The following is an 18,113-nucleotide window of genomic DNA, read 5'->3' as shown; positions in this document are numbered from 1 at the left end:
ATACCATATCACATTCATTCATCATGTCTCCTTAGGTTTCTTTTGGCTATGAAATTTTCTCAGACTTTCCTTGTTTTTTATTTTGTTTTTGAGGAGTACTAGTCAGTTATTTTGCAAAATTTCCCTCAACTGGGATTTGTCTTGCTTTTGTTCTAATTTTTTTTCTGTCATGATTATGTAGAGTTATGTGTTTTGAGGAGGAAAATCACAGAGGTAAAATGCCATTCTCATCACATCATATCAAGATGACATGCTATCAATATGGTTTATCTCTATTGATTTTAACTTCGGTCACCTGGGTATAGTTATTTTCTATAATTTTCATACTGTTATCTTTGGAAAGAAGTCACTATGGATCATTCTAGTCATGTATCTTCCATTATAGTACCATTTGGAATAGTCATAGGGCACTATAAAGAAATCCTCTTTTCAATGCCCTGCCCCAGTTCATCAAAAAAAATTGCTCTGTTTACTGTCTCTATAATTTTGCCTTTTCCAGAATAGTATACAAGTGGAATCACGTATTAGGTAGCCTTTACAGACTGGCTTCTTTATCTTAGCCACGTGCTTTAAAAATTTACCCATCGGGGCGCCTTAAGTGGCTCAGTCGGTTAAGCATCCAACTTCGGCTCAGGTCATGATCTCACATTTCATGAGTTTGAGCCCCGCATCAGGCTCTGTGCTGACAGCTCAGAGCCTGGAACCTGCTTCAGATTCTTTGTCTCCCTCTCCCTCTGCCCCTCCCTGCTCAAGCTCTGTCTCTCTCTATCTCTCAATAATAAATAAATGTTTAAAAAAATTAAAAAAAAATTACCCATCAAGGTGTGACTTGATGGCTCACTGATTTTTATCACTAAACAGTATCCTGCTGTATAAATGTGCCATGGTTTGTTCATCCATTTGCTTATCGAAGGACATCTTCATTCTTCCAATTTTTGGAAATCATGAACAAAGCTGTTATAAACATTTGAATGTAGGTTTTTGTGTGGATCTAAATTTTCAAATCTGTATATTTTCAACTGATAAAGACAAGATAACTATTTGTTATATCTGACAAAATATTACGGAAATACGCATTGTTGAATCAATTGCAACACTAATATTTCTAAGTATTATCATTTTATAAGTGATTTATTAATGACTTACAAAGAACTCTTGTATCTCCATAGTACCTAATTTAAAAATTTCTAAGTGACATACACAGTAATGTTTCCCAAGAATGTATATTTTCTTTGACAACTAATAGAAAAATATATAAATTTTAATAATTGGGGCTTGACAGTTACATCAGAAACGAGTTGATGTCAAGAAATATTTGGCACGAAATTGTAAGTTTTAACTAGAAGAAAGTTTTAAGATGGTTTCCCTTTACCAATGAGCTTTTGAATATTAGAATAGCTCTTACCGACAAACTGACTGTGAGAAAAGTACTCAAACAGATATCCTTCAATAATTTTTTTATTTTATTTTATTTTATTTTATTTTATTTTATTTTATTTTATTTATTTATTTTTTATTATTATATGAAATTTATTGTCAAATTGGTTTCCATACAACACCCAGTGCTCATCCCAAAAGGTGCCCTCCTCAATACCCATCACCCACCCTCTCCTCCCTCCCACCCCCCATCAACCCTCAGTTTGTTCTCAGTTTTTAACAGTCTCTTAAGCTTTGGCTCTCTCCCACTCTAACCTCTTTTTTTTCTTTTTTCCTCCCCCTCCCCCATGGGTTCCTGCCAAGTTTCTCAGGATCCACATAAGAGTGAAACCATACGGTATCTGTCTTTCTCTGTACGGCTTATTTCACTTAGCATCACACTCTCCAGTTCCATCCACGTTGCTACAAAAGGCCATATTTCATTTTTTCTCATTGCCACGTAGTATTCCATTGTGTATATAAACCACAATTTCTTTTTTTTTTTTTTTTTTTTTAATTTTTTTTTTTTCAACGTTTATTTATTTTTGGGACAGAGAGAGACAGAGCATGAACGGGGGAGGGGCAGAGAGAGAGGGAGACACAGAATCGGAAACAGGCTCCAGGCTCTGAGCCATCAGCCCAGAGCCTGACGCGGGGCTCGAACTCCCGGATTGCGAGATCGTGACCTGGCTGAAGTCGGACGCTTAACCGACTGCGCCACCCAGGTGCCCCAAACCACAATTTCTTTATCCATTCATCAGTTGATGGACATTTAGGCTCTTTCCATAATTTGGCTATTGTTGAGAGTGCTGCTATGAACATTGGGGTACAAGTGCCCCTATGCATCAGTACTCCTGTATCCCTTGGATAAATTCCTAGCAGTGCTATTGCTGGGTCATAGGGTTGGTCTATTTTTAATTTTCTGAGGAACCTCCACACTGCTTTCCAGAGCGGCTGCACCAATTTGCATTCCCACCAACAGTGCAAGAGGGTTCCCGTTTCTCCACATCCTCTCCAGCATCTATAGTCTCCTGATTTGTTCATTTTGGCCACTCTGACTGGCGTGAGGTGATACCTGAGTGTGGTTTTGATTTGTACTTCCCTGATAAGGAGCGACGCTGAACATCTTTTCATGTGCCTGTTGGCCATCCGGATGTCTTCTTTAGAGAAGTGTCTATTCATGTTTTCTGCCCATTTCTTCACTGGGTTATTTGTTTTTCGGGTGTGGAGTTTGGTGAGCTCTTGATAGATTCTGGATACTAGCCCTTTGTCCGATATGTCATTTGCAAATATCTTTTCCCATTCCGTTGGTTGCCTTTTAGTTTTGTTGGTTGTTTCCTTTGCTGTGCAGAAGCTTTTTATCTTCATAAGGTCCCAGTAATTCACTTTTGCTTTTAATTCCCTTGCCTTTGGGGATGTGTCGAGTAAGAGATTGCTACGGCTGAGGTCAGAGAGGTCTTTTCCTGCTTTCTCCTCTAAGGTTTTGATGGTTTCCTGTCTCACATTCAGGTCCTTTATCCATTTCGAGTTTATTTTTGTGAATGGTGTGAGGAAGTGGTCTAGTTTCAACCTTCTGCATGTTGCTGTCCAGTTCTCCCAGCACCATTTGTTAAAGAGGCTGTCTTTTTTCCATTGGATGTTCTTTCCTGCTTTGTCAAAGATGAGTTGGCCATACATTTGTGGGTCTAGTTCTGGGGTTTCTATTCTATTCCATTGGTCTATGTGTCTGTTTTTGTGCCAATACCATGCTGTCTTGATGATGACAGCTTTGTAGTAGAGGCTAAAGTCTGGGATTGTGATGCCTCCTGCTTTGGTCTTCTTTTTCAAAATTCCTTTGGCTATTCGGGGCCTTTTGTGGTTCCATATGAATTTTAGGATTGCTTGTTCTAGTTTCGAGAAGAATGCTGGTGCAATTTTGATTGGGATTGCATTGAATGTGTAGATCGCTTTGGGTAGTATTGACATTTTGACAATATTTATTTTTCCAATCCATGAGCAGGGAATGTCTTTCCATTTCTTTAAATCTTCTTCCATTTCCTTCATAAGCTTTCTATAGTTTTCAGCATACAGATCCTTTACATCTTTGGTTAGATTTATTCCTAGGTATTTTATGCGTCTTGGTGCAATTGTGAATGGGATCAGTTTCTTTAGTTGTCTTTCTGTTGCTTCATTGTTAGTGTATAAGAATGCAACTGATTTCTGTACATTGATTTTGTATCCTGCGACTTTGCTGAATTCATGTATCAATTCTAGCAGACTTTTGGTGGAGTCTATCGGATTTTCCATGTATAATATCATGTCATCTGCAAAAAGCGAAAGCTTGACTTCATCTTTGCCAATTTTGATGCCTTTGATTTCCTTTTGTTGTCTGATTGCTGATGCTAGAACTTCCAGCACTATGTTAAACAACAGCGGTGAGAGTGGGCATCCCTGTCGTGTTCCTGATCTCAGGGAAAAAGCTCTCAGTTTTTCCCCATTGAGGATGATGTTAGCTGTGGGCTTCTCATAAATGGCTTTTATGATCTTTAAGTATGTTCCTTCTATCCTGACTTTCTCAAGGGTTTTTATTAAGAAAGGGTGCTGGATTTTGTCAAAGGCCTTTTCTGCATCGATTGACAGGATCATATGGTTCTTCTCTTTTTTTTTTGTTAATGTGGTGTATCACGTTGATTGATTTGCGAATGTTGAACCAGCCCTGCATCCCAGGGATGAATCCCACTTGATCATGGTGAATAATTCTTTTTATATGCCATTGAATTCGATTTGCTAGTATCTTATTGAGAATTTTTGCATCCATATTCATCAGGGATATTGGCCGGTAGTTCTCTTTTTTTACTGGGTCTCTGTCTGGTTTAGGAATCAAAGTAATACTGGTTTCATAGAATGAGTCTGGAAGTTTTCCTTCCCTTTCTATTTCTTGGAATAGCTTGAGAAGGATAGGTATTATCTCTGCTTTAAACGTCTGGTAGAACTCCCCTGGGAAGCCATCTGGTCCTGGACTCTTATTTGTTGGGAGATTTTTGATAACTGATTCAATTTCTTCGCTGGTTATGGGTCTGTTCAAGCTTTCTATTTCCTCCTGATTGAGTTTTGGAAGAGTGTGGGTGTTTAGGAATTTGTCCATTTCTTCCAGGTTGTCCAGTTTGTTGGCATATAATTTTTCATAGTATTACCTGATAACTGCTTGTATCTCTGAGGGATTGGTTGTAATAATTCCATTTTCATTCATGATTTTATCTATTTGGGTCATCTCCCTTTTCTTTTTGAGAAGCCTTGCTAGAGGTTTGTCAATTTTGTTTATTTTTTCAAAAAACCAACTCTTGGTTTCGTTGATCTGCTCTACAGTTTTTTTTAGACTCTATATTGTTTATTTCTGCTCTGATCTTTATTATTTCTCTTCTTCTGCTGGATTTAGGCTGCCTTTGCTGTTCTGCTTCTATTTCCTTTAGGTGTGCTGTTAGATTTTGTATTTGGGATTTTTCTTGTTTCTTGAGATAGGCCTGGATTGCAATGTATTTTCCTCTCAGGACTGCCTTTGCCGCGTCCCAAAGCGTTTGGATTGTTGTATTTTCATTTTCGTTTGTTTCCATATATTTTTTAATTTCTTCTCTAATTGCCTGGTTGACCCACTCATTCGTTAGTAGGGTGTTCTTTAACCTCCATGCTCTTGGAGGTTTTCCAGACTTTTTTCTGTGGTTGATTTCAAGCTTCATAGCATTGTGGTCTGAAAGTATGCATGGTATAATTTCAATTCTGGTAAACTTATGAAGGGCTGTTTTGTGACCCAGTATATGATCTATCTTGGAGAATGTTCCATGTGCACTCGAGAAGAAAGTATATTCTGTTGCTTTGGGATGCAGAGTTCTAAATATATCTGTCAAGTCCATCTGATCCAATGTCTCATTCAGGGCCCTTGTTTCTTTATTGAGCGTGTGTCTAGATGATCTATCCATTTCTGTAAGTGGGGTGTTAAAGTCCCCTGCAATTACCACATTCTTATCAATAAGGTTGCTTATGTTTATGAGTAGTTGTTTTATATATTTGGGGGCTCCGGTATTCGGCGCATAGACATTTATAATTGTTAGCTCTTCCTGATGGATAGACCCTGTAACTATTATATAATGTCCTTCTTCATCTCTTGTTACAGCCTTTAATTTAAAGTCTAGTTTGTCTGATATAATTATGGCTACTCCAGCTTTCTTTTGGCTTCCAGTAGCATGATAAATAGTTCTCCATCCCCTCACTCTCAATCTAAAGGTGTCCTCAGGTCTAAAATGAGTCTCTTGTAGACAGCAAATAGATGGGTCTTGTTTTTTTATCCATTCTGATACCCTATGTCTTTTGGTTGGCGCATTTAATCCATTTACATTCAGTGTTATTATAGAAAGATACGGGTTTAGAGTCATTGTGATGTCTGTATGTTTTATGCTTGTAGTGATGTCTCTGGTATTTTGTCTCACAGGGTCCCCCTTAGGATCTCTTGTAGGGCTGGTTTAGTGGTGACAAATTCCTTCAGTTTTTGTTTGTTTGGGAAGACCTTTATCTCTCCTTCTATTCTAAATGACAGACTTGCTGGATAAAGGATTCTCGGCTGCATATTTTTTCTGTCTAGCACACTAAAAATCTCGTGCCAATTCTTTCTGGCCTGCCAAGTTTCAAAAGAGAGATCAGTCACGAGTCTTATAGGTCTCCCTTTATATGTGAGGGCACGTTTACCCCTCGCTGCTTTCAGAATTTTCTCTTTATCCTTGTATTTTGCCAGTTTCACTATGATATGTCGTGCAGAAGATCGATTCAAGTTCCGTCTGGAGGGAGTTCTCTGTGCCTCTTGGATTTCAATGCCTTTTTCCTTCCCCAGTTCAGGGAAGTTCTCAGCTATTATTTCTTCAAGTACCCCTTCAGCACCTTTCCCTCTCTCTTCCTCCTCTGGGATACCAATTATGCGTATATTATTTCTTTTTAGTGTATCACTTAGTTCTCTAATTTTCCCCTCATACTCCTGGATTTTTTTATCTCTCTTTCTCTCAGCTTCCTCTTTTTCCATAACTTTATCTTCTAGTTCACCTATTCTCTCCTCTGCCTCTTCAATCCGAGCTGTGGTGGTTTCGATTTTGTTTTGCATTTCATTTAAAGCGTTTTTCAGCTCCTCGTGACTGTTCCTTAGTCCCTTGATCTCTGTAGCAAGGGATTCTCTGCTGTCCTGTATACTGTTTTCAAGCCCGGCGATTAATTTTATGACTATTATTTTAAATTCACTTTCTGTTATATTATTTAAATCCTTTTTGATCAGCTCATTAGCTGTTGTTATTTCCTGGAGATTCTTCTGAGGGGAATTCTTCCGCTTGGTCATTTTGGATAGTCCCTGGCGTGGTGAGGACCTGCAGGGCACTTCCCCTGTGCTGTGGTGTATAACTGGAGTTGGTGGGCGGGGCCGCAGTCCGACCTGATGTCTGCCCCCAGCCCACTGCTGGGGCCACAGTCAAACTGGTGTGTGCCTTCTCTTCCCCTCTCCTAGGGGCGGGATTCACTGTGGGGTGGCGTGGCCCGTCTGGGCTACTTGCACACTGCCAGACTTGTGATGCTGGGGATCTGGCGTATTAGCTGGGGTGGGTAGGCAAGGTGCACAGGGGCAGGAGGGGCAGGCTTAGCTCGCTTCTCCTTAGGTAATCCACTTCAGGAGGGGCCCTGTGGCAGCGGGAGGGAGTCAGATCCGCTGGCGGAGGTTTGGCTCCTCCGCAGAAGCACAGAGTTGGGTGTTTGCGCGGAGCGAGGAAGTTCCCTGGCAGGAACTGGTTCTCTTTGGGATTTTGGCTGGGGGATGGGCGGGGGAGATGGCGCTGGCGAGCGCCTTTGTTCCCCACCAAACTGAGCTCTGTCGTCCGGGGGCTCAGCAGCTCTCCCTCCCTTTGTCCTCCAGCCTTCCCGCTTTCTGAGCAGAGCTGTTAACTTATGACCTCCCAGACGCTAAGTCGCGCTTGCTGTTGGAACACAGTCCGTCAGGCCCCTCCGCTTTTTCAAGCCAGACTCTGGAGCTCTGCTTGGCCGGCGAGCCACCCCTCCGCCCCGGCTCCCTCCCGCCAGTCCGTGGAGCATGCACCGCCTCGCCGCCCTTCCTACCTTCTTCCGTGGGCCTCTCGTCTGCGCTTGGCTCCGGCGACTCCGTTCTGCTAATCCTCTGGCGGTTTTCTGGGTTATTTAGGCAGGTGTAGGTGGAATCTAATTGATCAGCAGGACGCGCGGTGAGCCCAGCGTCCTCCTATGCCGCCATCTTCCCTCCGGCTCAATGTTTATTTATATTCCTTCAATAATTTTTTATCTCCTAGACATGTCAACAAAAAAAATTGGTTTTCGCTGGTGTATAATATTACAAATACTAAAATGAACAAAATACGATCCCCTACCTTACACAGATTAGACAATGTCACAGACATGTCAATAGTTACTTGACAATATGGAAAAGACTGTAATAAAGACAGGTAGGATATGTTATAGGAATGTCTAGGAAGGAAGTTGCACTGAAAGGGACATTTAAATAGTCTTCCTATTAGGTAGAACTATTTCAGGCTGAGGATATTAAAGAAGTGCAAGGGGTGAGTTGCAAAGGCATTCTAGACAGAAGGAGCACTTTTGTGAAATTAATGATTTTTTTGGAGATTAATCATTTGATATGACTGTAACCTAACACAGTATGGAGGGATTAGAAAAACCAGAATGAGAGGAGATAATGAAGGCTCTTATATATTCTACAAAGGGGCATATTTTTACTTTATGTTGTGGGCATGGTGAAAAGGCAAATACTTGTTTTTAAATTATGGAATGCTTCACAAAATAATTGGAATTCTGTTATATACTGTAAGTAATTCACTTGACATAATGGAACATGTTCGTGTTGGAAATCATGTGTTTATGTCATTCCTTTTATTATTTTCATTTGCACATTTATTTTGTTATGTTCTATTTTGTTTTACTTTACCTTTTCTCATCACATGTAATTCCTGACCTCTCTTTGCCTGTGTTCAGCTGTGTCCAAGTTTAATTTTATGTGGAAAGAACACTTTTTATATATATGAAGAAACACTTTCTTTTTAGACAGATGTCACATGGGCCACTCTTTCAGATACCAACATCTTGGTAAAGGAAGTACTTTGTGTTTAGAGTCCAAAAGCTGTATTAATCTATGCATCTTACTCAGGGAGTTGCCACATTCTTGCCCTACCTGACAGCTCATTTGAATCTTCTGTTTTGGACCAGCTATACCTGGTCATAATACCTCACTTTGTTACTATAGATTTGAATCTGTGAAACCACAATGACTTTCTTCTTTTACATTCTTTTACAGGAATGACAGAGTGAGAGGTGAAATAGAGCCAGTCACCAAATAAATGATTCACTGATATTTGTTGTCTTAGTGGACTAAAGTTCCCTTAGTTTATTCATATCTTTAGCTTGATGTTTCCCAGGGGAAGGAGTGGCTGCCTCCTCCCTGAGAACATTCCCTGGGCTTGGCCTGAGGTCGATAGTGGTGAGAGGAGCTGTTCCAGAAACTTTGTTTGCTTTGTCAGTTAAAAAATACACAGCAAACAGAGAACATCAGTTATAAAACAATGCACTTCTTTAAAAAGTGCTAATCATAAAAGAGGGGGGAGAGAGAGCTGAATAGAATAGTAACCAACAATGAAGTCGATGTGGGTTTTGATAAGTATTACTGTATTATAAACACATTTATATCAGATAAAATATGCTTTGGTGAGAAGATTGCTTTGTTTTGTGAGGAGATAAATGTTTTTCATCTTTGAATTATGAGTATTAAATATGACTTCTGACACTGTTGAGCTGTACATTTTAGGCCACTTAAACTCAAGAAAAAATAATAATAAAACATGCCCCCAAACCCAACCCCCAAAAATGTGTGGGTAGCAACTGAGAACATAAATAATCTAACTTCAAAAAGTAAATTCCTTCTCACTCAGGACATTATTATTAATAATTGAAACTATGCGGCTCCCCTGTGGGTATTATTATAACTTGCTTAGAAAGTACATGTGAAATAGATGTTTGCACTCTATAACTAAGAAGTAATAACTGAGAGTAAAGATCAAATTGATGCCTGATGGGCCAATGGGCAACGAACATACCCACTTCTGAGAGACAGTGAACAACCAAAAATGCTACAAATAAGAAAAAGTTATTTTTTTCTGACCCATGAAATAATTACAAAACATATTCTGCAAAGGCAGATGGTTTAACTTTAACAACCTGCAACTAGAAGACAGAGTGCTTAAGGATCCACTGACTGGGTAGAATTACAGGGACAATATTTTCTCAAGAACAAATTGCATTGAACAAAGTAACTGGCAAAGCAGACTCTTCAGGAGGGGTGTAGCTTTGTTCTTGAGCAGAAATGTTTGTATGTAGTCAGTTTGTGGAAACACTCTGCTGGTATTTAAATTTCTTTCTACTGGTCAGAAATGTCCAAGGATACACACGGAGTGCAGGATCTTGTTTCTCTCCTGCTGGGGTTATTTGGTACATAGGGAAATACTTTCAACACTACAATGTGGGTGGCAGTTAGGAGTGACCTCCTTTATTGTCGTCTTTCAGAATTAGAAAGGAAAACGAGTTTAAGCTTTGGTGTGGAAAAGCACATGTTTTACGGCAATACTTCAGAGGAAAGAGAGCAGGATACATATACACTACAAGGAAGGAAAATCACTTTGTTTCTTGAATATTAGACAAAAATCATATTTGCTGAGTAAAATCAATCACAAAGGTAATCTCAGTCATCTACTTACCTGCTGTTTGAATTTCCTTAAGTGTTTGGGCTGCTATTGCTCTGGTCTAAATGAACATTGAAGCCTTTAGCTTGGAGCTACTTGTAAAGAATTAAGATATATTGTTTTAAAATTATTTTTCTCTTACTTTTGCAAAAACACCATTATTATAATAAAGAAAAGTTTAGAAAAAAGAAAATTATAAAATTACCCATAATTCCACTACACTAACCCAACAGTCTTCATGGACATTTATCTTTTTATGTCTTAAGGATTATTTTAATGTTTATTTATTTATTTTGAGAGGGAAAGAGAGAGACAGAGAGAGGGGCAGAGAGGGAGGGAGAGAGAAAATCTCAAGCAGGCTCTGTGTGTCAGCCCAGAGCCCAACATACCTGATCTGAGCTGAAATCAAGTTGGATGCTTAACCAGCTGAGCCCCTCAGGCACCCCTGTATCTTAAGGACTTAAACAACTGATTAACTTTCCTTTTTTACCTTGTTTCTCAGGCTCTTATACTGACATAAAAACACCTGATATTTTTAATGGAGCTCCATTTTTTTTTTTTTGCTTCAATTACATGTCAGCATTCCTCATGCACAAAATTGATATTGTACATATTGTTTTGAATACAGGTTTTTCATAGAAATTTTAATAGCTGAATTGGTTCTTCATTTGCTAAGGTAGGTCTATCATTTTAGTTATAAAACTCTGCACTTAACTAACTAAATAAAATAAAATATCATGTCAAATGAGCCCCATTCCAAAACTAAGAATGAAAATATAATTCTAATTCTCTGTATACAGAATGACTCTAAATTTAATGAATGAGCACTGTGGCATAATTACACATAATTTGTGCAAAGGGCAATGTTACCCTACGAAACTATAAAAACATCAAGGTAATTTTCTCTTTTTAATTTATCAAAATTCTAAATATGTTTTCAATAATTTCATAGCTTTTAAAAATACACGAGAGAATTTACTGTCTAGGACATCTGAGACATTTTTTAAAAATCACAAAACATTTTACGTGTCACGTTAACCAAGAGTAAAGTGCACCAAATGAGGAAGAGAGAACCTCTTTTGACTTTTTAAATGTAGAATGACATACAAAATGTTCATAAAGCACGGCTGTTTTATGTACTCTGGTCACACAATCTAAAGAATCTCTAGCGTCTATAGCAACTATATGCAACCATTATCCCATTTTGAAAGTACATTTAATGAGGCTGGTACATAATATCTCAAAAGTAAAGCACTTGATTGTGGTGTTTATCTTATTCCAAGATATTCACATAAAGATTGGTGTCTATTTTGTTTTATATAATTTTATTTATTATTATCCTTTCCCTCTTCTTCATTTTCCTTATCTTCTTCCTCTACTTCATGAGTTGCTTTTGGTTGTTCTCTTGGTATATTTGAAGCTTTCTCTAGACTTCAGTTGCAACAACTTTCACACAATTCTTTTTTATATACCTTTTTAAAATGTTTATTTATTTTATTTTAGAGAGAGAGAGAGAGACAGAGTGTGAGCAGGGGAGAGGAAGAGAGAGAGGGAGACACAGAATCCAAAGCAGGCTCCAGGTTCCGAGCTGTCAGCACAAAGCCCGATGCGGGGGCTAGAACTCACAAATCATAAGATCATGACCTGAGCCAAAGTAGGATGCTTAACCGACTGAGCCATGCAGGCGCTCCCCCTTCCGTACATTTTTTAAAAAATGTTTATTTATTTTTGAGAGTGACAGAGCACAAGTGGGGGATGGGCAGAGGGAGAGGGAGACCCAGAATCCGAAACAGGCTCCAGGCTCTGAGGTGTCATCACAGAGCCTGACTCGGGGATCAAACTCATGAACTGTAAGATCATGACCTGAGCCAAAGTTGGATGCTTAACCGACTGAGCCACCCAGGCACCCCTCATACAATTCTTAATTGCCTGCCTTACTATTGACAGACTGTTTCTAAGTAGTATTTAAATTATTCTACATTAGAGTGCATTTCTCTTCCTCTAATAGGTATGTGAGGCAGATTCGGAACTGAGTAGGAAGGACCTGAGGTAATTTTAGGGGATGAGGTCCCTTTTCTTTAGCTCTCTTTTAGCTGGTCCATAATTTTTCATATTCTATCACATCAAAGTTTATCAGCCTTTGCCATTTCACCAAAATTGGGGATTCCCCCATCTTTACCTTTGATGAAGTCTATTTCTGAAAACCTCTTAGAAATTTTCCAATGCCAAAAGGTACTTTGGGATGGCTTTTCATCTTTTTCATCTACTGTCTCCACAAATAGGCATTTGCATACATCTTACCATGTCTTTTTTGAATACATTTTAACCTGAGTTTTCTATAATTTCTGTTTATAGATATATTTCTGTTTGTCTACGTCTCCAGTTTCTATTTGGTCTGTATATTTTTTTAATAATTGCACAGTAGCTTGTGTATAATTAGCTTTCTCCATTTGTGTTTCTCTCTTCCTCTCTCTGTCTCTCTCTCCACACACACACACACACACACACACACACACACATGCAAATCTACAAGCCATCTTCCCATTAACATCTGATTCTTTTAGTGTTGTAGGGAAATACAATAGTTGAAGAAATCAATGTGTTTAAGAAAAGTGATATTGTCTTTGTAGCAGGACATTAAAAGAACAGAGCATATGATTTTCACCGTTCTATTTTGTTTAACTGTTGCCTGAATCATTTTTTAATGGTGAAATTTATTTGTGTTATCTCTTTTTGCATTCCTGCCCTGTGATGAAATATAGGCAAAATAATTAACATAAAAAATTTTCACCTATTTTTCACATGTTTTTGTTACTTGCTAGCTGATAACAATAACATGCTATTTGATCATTTCGAAGTCAGCATGACTGTGAATCATGAAAAGATTTACATAAATTCTTTCTTTAAAAATTGTAAAAAAAATAATTGCAGATAGCCTCTACTTGTATTGCATTTTATTTTATTTTATTTTATTTTAAAAAACTTTTAATGTTTATTTATTTTTGAGACAGAGAGAGACAGAGCATGAATGGTGGAGGGTCAGAGAGAGAGGGAGACACAGAATCTGAAGCAGGCTCCAGGCTCTGAGCTGTCAGCACAGAGCCTGAGGCGGGGCTAGAACTCACAGACTGTGAGATCATGACCTGAGCAGAAGTCGGAAGCTCAACCAACTGAGCCACCCAGGCACCCCTTGTATTGCATTTTAAACTTGACTACATTAAAGAAAAATTATAGCTTGAACCTTTTACTTAACTCAGAGTGGATAAACATCTTAAATTTTTTACTACACTTGTTCATCAGAATTGAATAAAACTTTCATATAATGTTAATTAAATTAATCAATATATTAGAATCAGAATTAAAGTGGCTTAGAGTGTAATGAAGACCATGGGAATATTCCCATTCCTAGATCACATGAAACCACATGTATTTTTGACAATGCTAATTGACAGATATACATTAAATACTGTGGTCAACTCTTTTTCTGAATTAAAAGTTACTGTATCAGTTTAGATCCTTTGCCATTTATGTAACTCTCTCCTCTTCCTCTCCCTTTCTCTTCTTTCTTTTTCCTTTTTCTTATTTTTTAAACAGATTGAGAGTGCAAGTGGGGGAGAGGGACTGAAGGAGAGACAGAGAGAAGCTCAAGCAGGCTCTGCTCAGCACAGAGCCCAATGCAGGGCTCAATCTCATGACCCTGATATCACGACTTGAGCCAAAATCAAACATTGGACGCTCAACCGACTGAGCCACCCAGACACCCCCTTCCTCTTCTTTCAGCAAGCTGAATCTCATTATTAGATTTTCTGATGTAGTAATAACTCATATACATGAGCATACATTTTTATCTAAACATTTAATAGATGTCAAGCAATACTCTGTGAAGAAAACTCAAATTCTTCTCATTTTATGCTTTAATAACAGTTATAAATGATCAAATATACTTTAACTAGCAAATATGCCCAATACTAACAATGTAATTGCTATTCATATTTTCATTGATTTAATTATTGTAACATCTATGTGTTATAAAATTATATTGATATCATATAGAAAAATATCAATGGTGCTATCTAGCGCTTATCTCACATAACCTCTAATTTATAATAGAGTTCTTGAGATTTTCTGCTTGGTCTGAAATGTTTGGTAATTTACTTGACATAGATATATCACTTATATCCATAAAAAAAAGATAGTAGCTTGTGGTTCTCTTTCAGTGAGTCTCTTTTTGAACCTTATTTATTTATTGTAAGGATAATTATCAATTTTATTTTGTTGAAAGCTTACTTTTATTTCATTTATTATATAGATTATTACTCTACTTAGAATTTTTCACCAATAATAAACCTATGGCTTTTTCCTTCTTAAAAGCCATGGTTAATTTGATATTCACTCATAAACATTATCTGTCTTCATCATACAGAATTGCCAAAGTAAATCATATATGATGGAATTAAATTTGTTACTTTGTTAAAATGCTACCTTATAGCACAGAATATGGATTCTTTCTTTTTTTTTTCTTTGAGTTTTTATTTATTTATTTCACAAAAGAGCATGAGAGTGAGAAAGCATTCATGAACGGGGTAGAGGGGCAGAGGGGGAGAAACAGAGAGAGACAGAGAGAGGGAGAGAGAATCTCAAACAGGCTCCGTGCTCAGTGAGAGGCCTGATGTGGGGCTCGATCTCATGAACCGTGAAATCCTGACCTGAGCTGAAACCAAGAGTCGGATACTTAACTGACTGAGCCACCCAGGCGCCTCTCTCTCTCTCTCTCTCTTTTTTTTTGGTTTCAAGTTTTTATTTAAATTCTAGTAGCTTAACAATGAATCTCTCTCATTTAAAAGCATTGATGCATTTTATATGTAACTCAGGAATAACAATTTTAAAATGTGTTGGTCAATCAGATAATACCATTGTAAACTCTATTATAAACTTTTTAATGTACTTAAGTTCCAAATATTATTTATCTTAAATCATTTAATAGAACGATTTGCAGCTCTTTGGTGTAAACCTGGCATCTCTTGCTAGTGTATCTTTTTTTTTTTCCTTGCTAACTATTCTTTGCTCTCCTCTGACTATTTTCATCACAAATCTAATAGTTTATATATTTGTTACAGTTGGTTTATAACGCCAGCACTTTAGTTTACAATCATGACTATATATGTGTATCGACTATTTTTTTATGGGAGGTCAGAGGATAGAGTTCTTTTCATGCCTGCCTCTGTCTGCCTCCTCCACTTATCTTTTGAGGATCTGTAACTCAAGAAATTTTCAATGTTTGGTCTCCATGTTTCTAAGTAAACATAACTGTTAAGGATAAGAAGAAAGAAGCCTAAAAAACTGAGTATTATTGAATTGAATCTATTTAACCTCCAGTGTGACCAAGAAGGATTTGAAGCCAAGCCCTCAAACTGGCTTCCTAAATGAAGAGCGAGTTCCCACACCTGGAGGAACAAGTATCCCTGTGGTCAGAGATGAGCAGTGGAGAAATCTGCTCAGGCTGCTCCAAGGGAACAATTTTGACAAGAAACATAATTTAGAAAGAAATCTACAAGGGGCGCCTGGGTGGCGCAGTCGGTTAAGCGTCCGACTTCAGCCAGGTCAAGATCTCGCGGTCCGTGAGTTCGAGCCCCGCGTCAGGCTCTGGGCTGATGGCTCAGAGCCTGGAGCCTGTTTCCGATTCTGTGTCTCCCTCTCTCTCTGCCCCTCCCCCGTTCATGCTCTGTCTCTCTCTGTCCCAAAAATAAATAAACGTTGAAAAAAAAAATTAAAAAAAAAAAGAAATCTACAAAAGATGAACCACACATTCTGGTTCTATAAAATCTCGGCTGAATGGGTAAGTGCAGAATTTCTTAAAAACTCGATTAAAATGGCTTGAAAAGAATTTACTAACATTGGCTATTGTAATTCCAACCAAGTCACCATTATACGCCTCATTCTTTTAGAATGTAGTAGAATTGTGGTGGATTTTTTATGCATTAAGTGTTGGAAAAAAAGACTGAATTGAAATATTGAATACATGTGACCTGAATTGTAACCTTGGATTCTTCGCCAATGTGGACAAGTTACTTAATCATGGGGCTCATTACTTTATTTTTATGGTATTGGTTGATTTATCTGTATATTTCAAAAGTTGGAATGTAAGGACCCTAATACTCTTTGTAAAGTTTTAAAATACATGTTTAGATGTTTCAGAATTCTTTCTTTTCTTCCAATTTAAAAAAAAAAATTTAACGTTTATTTATTTTTGAGACAGAGAGAGACAGAGCATGAACGGGGGAGGGGCAGAGAGAGAGGGAGACACAGAATCGGAAACAGGCTCCAGGCTCTGAGCCATCAGCCCAGAGCCTGACGCGGGGCTCGAACTCCCGGACCGCGAGATCGTGACCTGGCTGAAGTCGGACGCTTAACCGACTGCGCCACCCAGGCGCCCCTCTTTTCTTCCAATTTTAAATAATTTCCTTTCATGCACAGCTTGTAACATAGTGATATTTGATTTTTTTTATCACTAAGAGATGGGAAAGAGATGCGTGTAGTTGGAAAGGTGATTGACCTTAGGCATAGGAAGACTTCACAGCAACCTGCAATTTCATCATTAGTGGTTCATCCCTCAGTGTTAAGACATGACATATCCATTAAGACCCTGGTTCAACTACAGATACATATGGGAGATGTTGAACATGGAATAGTTAAAGTCTACCATAAATTAATTTACCAGGATAACTAGCTGGTTCCTAAAGACATGACTGGGGGACACTTAGATTTTATTCTGGCATAGTCACTTGGGATATACTTAGAGGTAAGACCTGGCTACATGTTAACATGACAGAGGGTACACATATCAATAAAACGGAGGCTTGCATTAGGGGGACTTGGTCATTGTGTCCTGGTCCTTTGTCTTGGTTTACACCTGTGCCCAAGTATCTTACCTTATTATCCTATTCCCAATCTTGCTTTCTTCTAAAATTCTCTCCCTGCCATTTCCAGGATGCTCCTTCTGAAACATAGAACAGTTTAATAAGCAAACTCTGTTGGATGGAGACTTTAGGAAAACATCATGTGGAAGCCAAGGAGAACAGCAAACCGAGGTGAACGAAGTCACCCTAAAGCAATTAAAATTATGAGCCTTGGATTATAATTTATTGCAAATGGTACATTTGGGGCCTCAGGAGTTTTTCATAGTAAGGGTCAGATTGGTAGCCAGAGGGATATAGAAGGGAAAACTCCCCGTATTAATACTCCCTTCCTTCAAAAGAAGGAGAAATAAGATTTAAAAGCAAGTTTTATGATGTTGCAGAGAATATGTGTATTTCTTAGTTTGGGAGACAATCTCCATAGTCCATCCTACCCCATTCTTGTCTTGATACTCTTTCCTTCCATGACAACCATCTTGAATTACTTGAATTTCCTCCAACAGAATGTCCTTGTTGCCTCTGTGCCTTAGTACATGATATTAGAGTTGCCTGAATAACTCTTCCCACCTTTTCCTTTTATACCTCATTAGCTCTTTACTAATTTTTATAATTACAGCTAAAATATCTTCTATTTGAGGATTCCTTGGGTTCACCAAAACAGAGTAATCATTTTTCCTTTGTCCCATTTCTTTATATGATACATACTTTAATTACTTCAATTATACACTTTATTGCAAATAGGTGATTAAATATCTGCTCCTTGATGACAGAACCTGTGTCATATTTCTCTTAACATTCATAGTTCTTTGCATTATGTGGGATATGTATCAGAGACTCAGTAAATCTTTGCCTAGTACAAGTGACCGAGTTTTGAAAGTACTCGTTTTATAACTGTCAGTGATAAGAGAACTTATATTTCTTAGTTTAACATTGAGGAATAACTGATGAGGGATTCAAATTACTCACTTTATTATTTTCTTTACTCTCCTGACCTTTAAAATGTGAT

The 18,113-nt window shown here is 38.0% G+C and overlaps 2 long non-coding RNA genes across 2 annotated transcripts in view; both read left to right on the top strand.

Annotated features, from left to right (window-relative positions):
* Positions 1 to 15,734, top strand: part of LOC123610818 — a 137,114-nt gene extending 121,380 nt beyond the window's left edge. The window contains exon 4 of the long non-coding RNA XR_006718302.1: positions 15,570 to 15,734. This is a non-coding gene — a long non-coding RNA (uncharacterized LOC123610818). The remainder of the gene's footprint in view (positions 1 to 15,569) is intronic.
* A 236-nt stretch (positions 15,735 to 15,970) lies between these two features.
* Positions 15,971 to 17,282, top strand: LOC123576098. Its single transcript, XR_006701160.1, has 2 exons — positions 15,971 to 16,029; positions 17,181 to 17,282. It is a non-coding gene; the product is annotated as an uncharacterized LOC123576098 (long non-coding RNA).
* Positions 17,283 to 18,113: the final 831 nt, after the last annotated feature.

Source organism: Leopardus geoffroyi, chromosome C2 (assembly GCF_018350155.1).
Source record: "Leopardus geoffroyi isolate Oge1 chromosome C2, O.geoffroyi_Oge1_pat1.0, whole genome shotgun sequence".
NCBI classification, from domain to species: Eukaryota; Metazoa; Chordata; class Mammalia; order Carnivora; family Felidae; genus Leopardus; species Leopardus geoffroyi.
Note: the sequence above shows the minus strand (reverse complement) of the source record. Positions and strands in the feature narration are given on the sequence as shown.